Genomic DNA, 8,673 nt, shown 5'->3' with positions numbered 1-8,673 from the left:
CTACCGGCAGGGTGCACTTTAAGGGGCTGGTGTGCACGTTTTTAGCAATTTCGTCTATGTCGCGCTGGGACCACAGCGAAGCGCCCTGAGCTGACTGATTACTTGGTGATATGATGCCAGCGACCCAACTACCGGCAGGGTGCACTTTAAAGGGCTGGTATGCACGTTTTTGGCAATTTCGTCTATGTCGCGCTGGGAACACAGCGAAGCGTCCTGAGCTGACTGATTACTTGGTGATGTGATGCCAGCGACAGAACTTCTAGCAGGGTGCACTTTAAAGGGCTGGTGTGCACGTTTTCAGCAATTTCGTCTATGTCGCGCTGGGAACACAGCGAAGCGTCCTGAGCTGACTGATTACTTAATGATATGATGCCAGCCACACAACTACCGGCAGGATGCACTTTAAAGGGCTGGTATGCACGTTTTTGGCAATTTCGTCTATGTCGCGCTGGGAACACAGCGAAGCGTCCTGAGCTGACTGATTACTTGGTGATATGATGCCAGCGATGCAACTTCTAGCAGGTTGCACTTTAAAGGGCTGGTGTGCCCGTTTTTGACCATTTCGTCTACGTCGCGTGGGAACACAGCGAGGCACCCTAAGCTGACTAATTACTCTGTGACGTGGTGCCAGCGACCCAATTACCGGCAGGGTGCACTTTAAAGGGCTGGTGTGCAGGTTTTAGCAATTTCGTCTATGTCGCGCTGGGAACACAGCGAGGCACCCTAAGCTGACTAATTACTCTGTGACGTGGTGCCAGCGACCCAACTACCGGCAGGGTGCACTTTAAAGGGCTGGTGTGCACGTTTTTAGCAATTTCGTCTATGTCGCGCTGGGAACACAGCGAAGCGTCCTGAGCTGACTGAATACTTGGTGATATGATGCCAGCGACACAACTTCTAGCAGGGTGCACTTTAAAGGGCTGGTGTGCACATTTTTGGCAATTTCGTCTATGTCGCGCTGGGAACACAGCGAAGCGTCCTGAGCTGACTGATTACTTGGTGAGATGATGCCAGCGACACAACTTCTAGCAGGGTGCACTTTAAAGGACTGGTGTGCCCGTTTTTGACAATTTCGTCTACGTCGCACTGGGAACACAGCGAGGCACCCTAAGCTGACTAATTACTCTGTGACGTGGTGCCAGCGACCCGACTACCGGCAGGGTGCACTTTAAAGGGCTGGTGTGCACGTTTTTGACAATTTTGTCTTTGTCGCGCTGGGAACACAGCGAAGCGTCCTGAGCTGACTGATTACTTGGTGATATGATGCCAGCGACCCAATTACCGGCAGGGTGCACTTTAAAGGGCTGGTGTGCAGGTTTTAGCAATTTCGTCTATGTCGCGCTGGGAACACAGCGAGGCACCCTAAGCTGACTAATTACTCTGTGACGTGGTGCCAGCGACCCAACTACCGGCAGGGTGCACTTTAAAGAGCTGGTGTGCACGTTTTTAGCAATTTCGTCTATGTCGCGCTGGGAACACAGCGAAGCGTCCTGAGCTGACTGATTACTTGGTGATATCATGCCAGCGACACAACTACCTGCAGGGTGCACTTTAAAGGGCTGGTATGCACGTTTTTGGCAATTTCGTCTACGTCGCACTGAGAACACAGCGAAGCGTCCTGAGCTGACTGATTACTTGGTGATATGATGCCAGCGACCCGACTACCGGCAGGGTGCACTTTAAAGGGCTGGTATGCACGTTTTTGGCAATTTCGTCTACGTCGCACTGGGAACACAGCGAAGCGTCCTGAGCTGACTGATTACTTGGTGATATGATGCCAGCGACCCAACTACCGGCAGGGTGCACTTTAAAGAGCTGGTGTGCACGTTTTTAGCAATTTCGTCTATGTCGCGCTGGGAACACAGCGAAGCGTCCTGAGCTGACTGATTACTTGGTGATATCATGCCAGCGACACAACTACCTGCAGGGTGCACTTTAAAGGGCTGGTATGCACGTTTTTGGCAATTTCGTCTATGTCGCGCTGGGAACACAGCGAAGCGTCCTGAGCTGACTGATTACTTGGTGATATGATGCCAGCGACACAACTTCTAGCAGGGTGCACTTTAAAGGGTTGGTGTGCACGTTTTTAGCAATTTCGTCTATGTCGCGCTGGGAACACAGCGAAGCGTCCTGAGCTGACTGATTACTTGGTGATATGATGCCAGCGACACAACTTCTAGCAGGGTGCACTTTAAAGGGTTGGTGTGCACGTTTTTAGCAATTTCGTCTATGTCGCGCTGGGAACACAGCGAAGCGTCCTGAGCTGGCTGATTACTTGGTGGATGCCAGCGACACAAGTACCGGCAGGGTGCACTTTAAAGGGCTGGTATGCACGTTTTTGGCAATTTCGTCTATGTCGCGCTGGGAACACAGCAAAGCGTTCTGAGCTGCCTGATTACTTGGTGATATGATGCCAGCGACACAACTACCGGCAGGGTGCACTTTAAAGGGTTGGTATGCACGTTTTTAGCAATTCCGTCTATGTCGCGCTGGGAACACAGCGAAGCGTCCTGAGCTGACCCATTACTTGGTGATATGATGCCAGCGACACAACTTCTAGCAGGGTGCACTTTAAAGGGCTGGTGTGCACGTTTTTAGCAATTTCGTCTATGTCGCGCTGGGAACACAGCGAAGCGTCCTGTGCTGGCTGATTACTTGGTGATATGATGCCAGCGACACAACTTCTAGCAGGGTGCACTTTAAAGGGCTGGTGTGCACGTTTTTAGCAATTTCGTCTATGTCGCGCTGGGAACACAGCGAAGCGTCCTGAGCTGACTGATTACTTGGTGACATGATGACAGCGACACAACTTCTAGCAGGGTGCACTTTAAAGGGCTGGTGTGCCCGTTTTTAGCAATTTCGTCTATGTCGCGCTGGGAACACAGCGAAGCGTCCTGAGCTTACTGATTACTTGGTGATATGATGCCAGCGACCCAACTACAGGCAGGGTGCACTTTAAAGGACTGGTGTGCCCGTTTTTGACAATTTCGTCTACGTCGCACTGGGAAAACAGCGAAGCGTCCTGAGCTGGCTGATTACTTGGTGATATGATGCCAGCGACCCAACTACCGGCAGGGTGCACTTTAAAGGGCTGGTGTGCACGTTTTAGCAATTTCGTCTATGTCACGCTGGGAACACAGCAAAGCGTTCTGAGCTGCCTGATTACTTGGTGATATGATGCCAGCGACACAACTACCGGCAGGGTGCACTTTAAAGGGCTGGTGTGCACGTTTTTAGCAATTTCGTCTATGTCGCGCTGGGAACACAGCGAAGCGTCCTGAGCTTACTGATTACTTGGTGATATGATGCCAGCGACCTAACTACAGGCAGGGTGCACTTTAAAGGACTGGTGTGCCCGTTTTTGACAATTTCGTCTACGTCGCACTGGGAAAACAGCGAAGCGTCCTGAGCTGGCTGATTACTTGGTGATATGATGCCAGCGACCCAACTACCGGCAGGGTGCACTTTAAAGGGCTGGTGTGCACGTTTTAGCAATTTCGTCTATGTCACGCTGGGAACACAGCAAAGCGTTCTGAGCTGCCTGATTACTTGGTGATATGATGCCAGCGACACAACTACCGGCAGGGTGCACTTTAAAGGGCTGGTGTGCACGTTTTTAGCAATTTCGTCTATGTCGCGCTGGGAACACAGCGAAGCGTCCTGAGCTGACTGATTACTTGGTGACATGATGCCAGCGACACGACTTCTAGCAGGGTGCACTTTAAAGGGCTGGTGTGCACGTTTTTAGCAATTTCGTCTATGTCGCGCTGGGAACACAGCGAAGCGTCCTGAGCTGACTGAATACTTGGTGATATGATGCCAGCGACCCAACTACCGGAAGGTGCACTTTAAAGGGCTGGTGTGCACGTTTTTAGCAATTTCGTCTATGCCGCGCTGGGAACACAGCGAAGCGTCCTGAGCTGACTGATTACTTGGTGATATGATGCCAGCGACACAACTTCTAGCAGGGTGCACTTTAAAAGACTGGTGTGCCCGTTTTTGACAATTTCGTCTACGTCGCGCTGGGAACACAGCGAGGCACCCTAGGCTGACTAATTACTCTGTGACGTGGTGCCAGCGACCCAACTACCGGCAGGGTGCACTTTAAAGGGCTGGTATGCACGTTTTTGGCAATTTCGTCTATGTCGCGCTGGGAACACAGCGAAGCGTCCTGAGCTGACTGATTACTTGGTGATATGATGCCAGCGACACAACTTCTAGCAGGGTGCACTTTAAAGGGCTGGTGTGCACGTTTTTAGCAATTTCGTCTATGTCGCGCTGGGAACACAGCGCAGCGTCCTGAGCTGACTGATTACTTGGTGACATGATGACAGCGACACAACTTCTAGCAGGGTGCACTTTAAAGGGCTGGTGTGCCCGTTTTTAGCAATTTCGTCTATGTCGCGCTGGGAACACAGCGAAGCGTCCTGAGCTTACTGATTACTTGGTGATATGATGCCAGCGACCCAACTACAGGCAGGGTGCACTTTAAAGGACTGGTGTGCCCGTTTTTGACAATTTCGTCTACGTCGCACTGGGAAAACAGCGAAGCGTCCTGAGCTGGCTGATTACTTGGTGATATGATGCCAGCGACCCAACTACCGGCAGGGTGCACTTTAAAGGGCTGGTGTGCACGTTTTAGCGATTTCGTCTATGTCACGCTGGGAACACAGCAAAGCGTTCTGAGCTGCCTGATTACTTGGTGATATGATGCCAGCGACACAACTACCGGCAGGGTGCACATTAAAGGGCTCGTGTGCACGTTTTTAGCAATTTCGTCTATGTCACGCTGGGAACACAGCGAAGCGTCCTGAGCTGACTGAATACTTGGTGATATGATGCCAGCGACCCAACTACCGGAAGGTGCACTTTAAAGGGCTGGTGTGCACGTTTTTAGCAATTTCGTCTATGCCGCGCTGGGAACACAGCGAAGCGTCCTGAGCTGACTGATTACTTGGTGATATGATGCCAGCGACACAACTTCTAGCAGGGTGCACTTTAAAAGACAGGTGTGCCCGTTTTTGACAATTTCGTCTACGTCGCGCTGGGAACACAGCGAGGCACCCTAGGCTGACTAATTACTCTGTGACGTGGTGCCAGCGACCCAACTACCGGCAGGGTGCACTTTAAAGGGCTGGTATGCACGTTTTTGGCAATTTCGTCTATGTCGCGCTGGGAACACAGCGAAGCGTCCTGAGCTGACTGATTACTTGGTGATATGATGCCAGCGACACAACTTCTAGCAGGGTGCACTTTAAAGCGCTGGTGTGCACGTTTTTAGCAATTTCGTCTATGTCGCGTTGGGAACACAGCGAAGCGTCCTGAGCTGACTGATTACTTGGTGATATGATGCCAGCGACACAACTTCTAGCAGGGTGCACTTTAAAGGGCTGGTGTGCACGTTTTTAGCAATTTCGTCTATGTCGCGTTGGGAACACAGCGAAGCGTCCTGAGCTGGCTGATTACTTGGTGATATGATGCCAGCGACACAACTTCTAGCAGGGTGCACTTTAAAGGACTGGTGTGCCCGTCTTTGACAATTTCGTCTACGTCGCACTGGGAACACAGCGAAGCGTCCTGAGCTGACTGAGTACTTGGTGATATGATGCCAGCGACCCAACTACCTGCAGGGTGCACTTTAAAGGGCTGGTATGCACGTTTTTGGCAATTTCGTCTACGTCGCACTGGGAACACAGCGAAGCGTCCTGAGCTGACTGATTACTTGGTGATATGATGCCAGCGACCCAACTACCTGCAGGGTGCACATTAAAGGGCTGGTGTGCACGTTTTTAGCAATTTCGTCTATGTCGCGCTGGGAACACAGCGAAGCGTCCTGAGCTGACTGATTACTTGGTGATATGATGCCAGCGACCCAACTAGCGGCAGGGTGCACTTTAAAGGGCTGGTGTGCACGTTTTTAGCAAGTTCGTCTATGTCGCGCTGGAAACACAGCGAAGCGTCCTGAGCTGACTGATTACTTGGTGATATGATGCCAGCGGCCCAACTACCTGCAGGGTGCACTTTAAACGGCTGGTATGCACGTTTTTGGCAATTTCGTCTATGTCGCGCTGGGAACACAGCGAAGCGTCCTGAGCTGACTGATTATTTGGTGATATGATGCCAGCGACACAACTTCTAGCAGGGTGCACTTTAAAGGGCTGGTGTGCACGTTTTTAGCAATTTCGTCTATGTCGCGCTGGGAACACAGCGAAGCGTCCTGAGCTGACTGATTACTTGGTGATATGATGCCAGCGACACAACTTCTAGCAGGGTGCACTTTAAAGGACTGGTGTGCCCGTTTTTGACAATTTCGTCTACGTCGCACTGGGAACACAGCGAAGCGTCCTGAGCTGACTGATTACTTGGTGATATGATGCCAGCGACCCAACTACCTGCAGGGTGCACTTTAAAGGGCTGGTATGCACGTTTTTAGAAATTTCGTCTATGTCGCGCTGGGAACACAGCGAAGCGTCCTGAGCTGACTGATTACTTGGTGATATGATGCCAGCGACCCAACTACCGGCAGGGTGCACTTTAAAGGGCTGGTATGCACGTTTTTAGCAATTTCGTCTATGTCGCGCTTGGAACACAGCGAAGTGTCCTGAGCTGACTGATTACTTGGTGATATGATGCCAGCGACACAACTTCTAGCAGGGTGCACTTTAAAGGACTGGTGTGCCCGTTTTTGACAATTTCGTCTACGTCGCACTGGGAACACAGCGAAGCGTCCTGAGCTGACTGATTACTTGGTGATATGATGCCAGCGACCCAACTACCTGCAGGGTGCACTTTAAAGGGCTGGTATGCAGGTTTTTGGCAATTTCGTCTACGTCGCACTGGGAACACAGCGAAGCGTCCTGAGCTGACTGATTACTTGGTGATATGATGCCAGCGACCCAACTACCTGCAGGGTGCACATTAAAGGGCTGGTGTGCACGTTTTTAGCAATTTCGTCTATGTCGCGCTGGGAACACAGCGAAGCGTCCTGAGCTGACTGATTACTTGGTGATATGATGCCAGCGACCCAACTACCGGCAGAGTGCACTTTAAAGGGCTGGTGTGCCCGTTTTTGACAATTTCGTCTACGTCGCACTGGGAACACAGCGAGGCACCCTAAGCTGACTAATTACTCTGTGACGTGGTGCCAGCGACCCAACTAGCGGCAGGGTGCACTTTAAAGGGCTGGTGTGCACGTTTTTAGCAAGTTCGTCTATGTCGCGCTGGAAACACAGCGAAGCGTCCTGAGCTGACTCATTACTTGGTGATATGATGCCAGCGGCCCAACTACCTGCAGGGTGCACTTTAAAGGGCTGGTATGCACGTTTTTGGCAATTTCGTCTATGTCGCGCTGGGAACACAGCGAAGCGTCCTGAGCTGACTGATTATTTGGTGATATGATGCCAGTGACACAACTTCTAGCAGGGTGCACTTTAAAGGGCTGGTGTGCACGTTTTTAGCAATTTCGTCTATGTCGCGCTGGGAACACAGCGAAGCGTCCTGAGCTGACTGATTACTTGGTGATATGATGCCAGCGACACAACTTCTAGCAGGGTGCACTTTAAAGGACTGGTGTGCCCGTTTTTGACAATTTCGTCTACGTCGCACTGGGAACACAGCGAAGCGTCCTGAGCTGACTGATTACTTGGTGATATGATGCCAGCGACCCAACTACCTGCAGGGTGCACTTTAAAGGGCTGGTATGCACGTTTTTGGCAATTTCGTCTACGTCGCACTGGGAACACAGCGAAGCGTCCTGAGCTGACTGATTACTTGGTGATATGATGCCAGCGACCCAACTACCTGCAGGGTGCACTTTAAAGGACTGGTGCGCCCGTTTTTGACAATTTCGTCTACGTCGCACTGGGAACACAGCGAAGCGTCCTGAGCTGACTGATTACTTGGTGATATGATGCCAGCGACCCAACTACCTGCACGGTGCACTTTAAAGGGCTGGTATGCACGTTTTTGGCAATTTCGTCTACGTCGCACTGGGAACACAGCGAAGCGTCCTGAGCTGACTGATTACTTGGTGATATGATGCCAGCGATCCAACTACCTGCAGGGTGCACTTTAAAGGGCTGGTATGCACGTTTTTAGCAATTTCGTCTATGTCGCGCTGGGAACACAGCGAAGCGTCCTGAGCTGACTGATTACTTGGTGATATGATGCCAGCGACCCAACTACCGGCAGGGTGCACTTTAAAGGGCTGGTATGCACGTTTTTAGCAATTTCGTCTATGTCGCGCTGGGAACACAGCGAAGTGTCCTGAGCTGACTGATTACTTGGTGATATGATGCCAGCGACACAACTTCTAGCACGGTGCACTTTAAAGGACTGGTGTGCCCGTTTTTGACAATTTCGTCTACGTCGCACTGGGAACACAGCGAAGCGTCCTGAGCTGACTAATTACTCTGTGACGTGGTGCCAGCGACTCAACTACCGGCAGGGTGCACTTTAAAGAGCTGGTATGCACGTTTTTGGCTATTTCGTCTATGTCGCGATGGGAACACAGCGAAGCGTCCTGAGCTGACTGATTACTTGGTGATATGATGCCAGCGACACAACTTCTAGCAGGGTGCACTTTAAAGCGCTGGTGTGCACGTTTTTAGCAATTTCGTCTATGTCGCGTTGGGAACACAGCGAAGCGTCCTGAGCTGACTGATTCCTTGGTGA

Source organism: Ornithodoros turicata, chromosome 4, assembly GCF_037126465.1.
Source record: "Ornithodoros turicata isolate Travis chromosome 4, ASM3712646v1, whole genome shotgun sequence".
NCBI lineage: Eukaryota > Metazoa > Arthropoda > Arachnida > Ixodida > Argasidae > Ornithodoros > Ornithodoros turicata.
The sequence above is the reverse complement of the archived record's forward strand: the minus strand, read 5'-3'. Positions refer to the sequence as shown.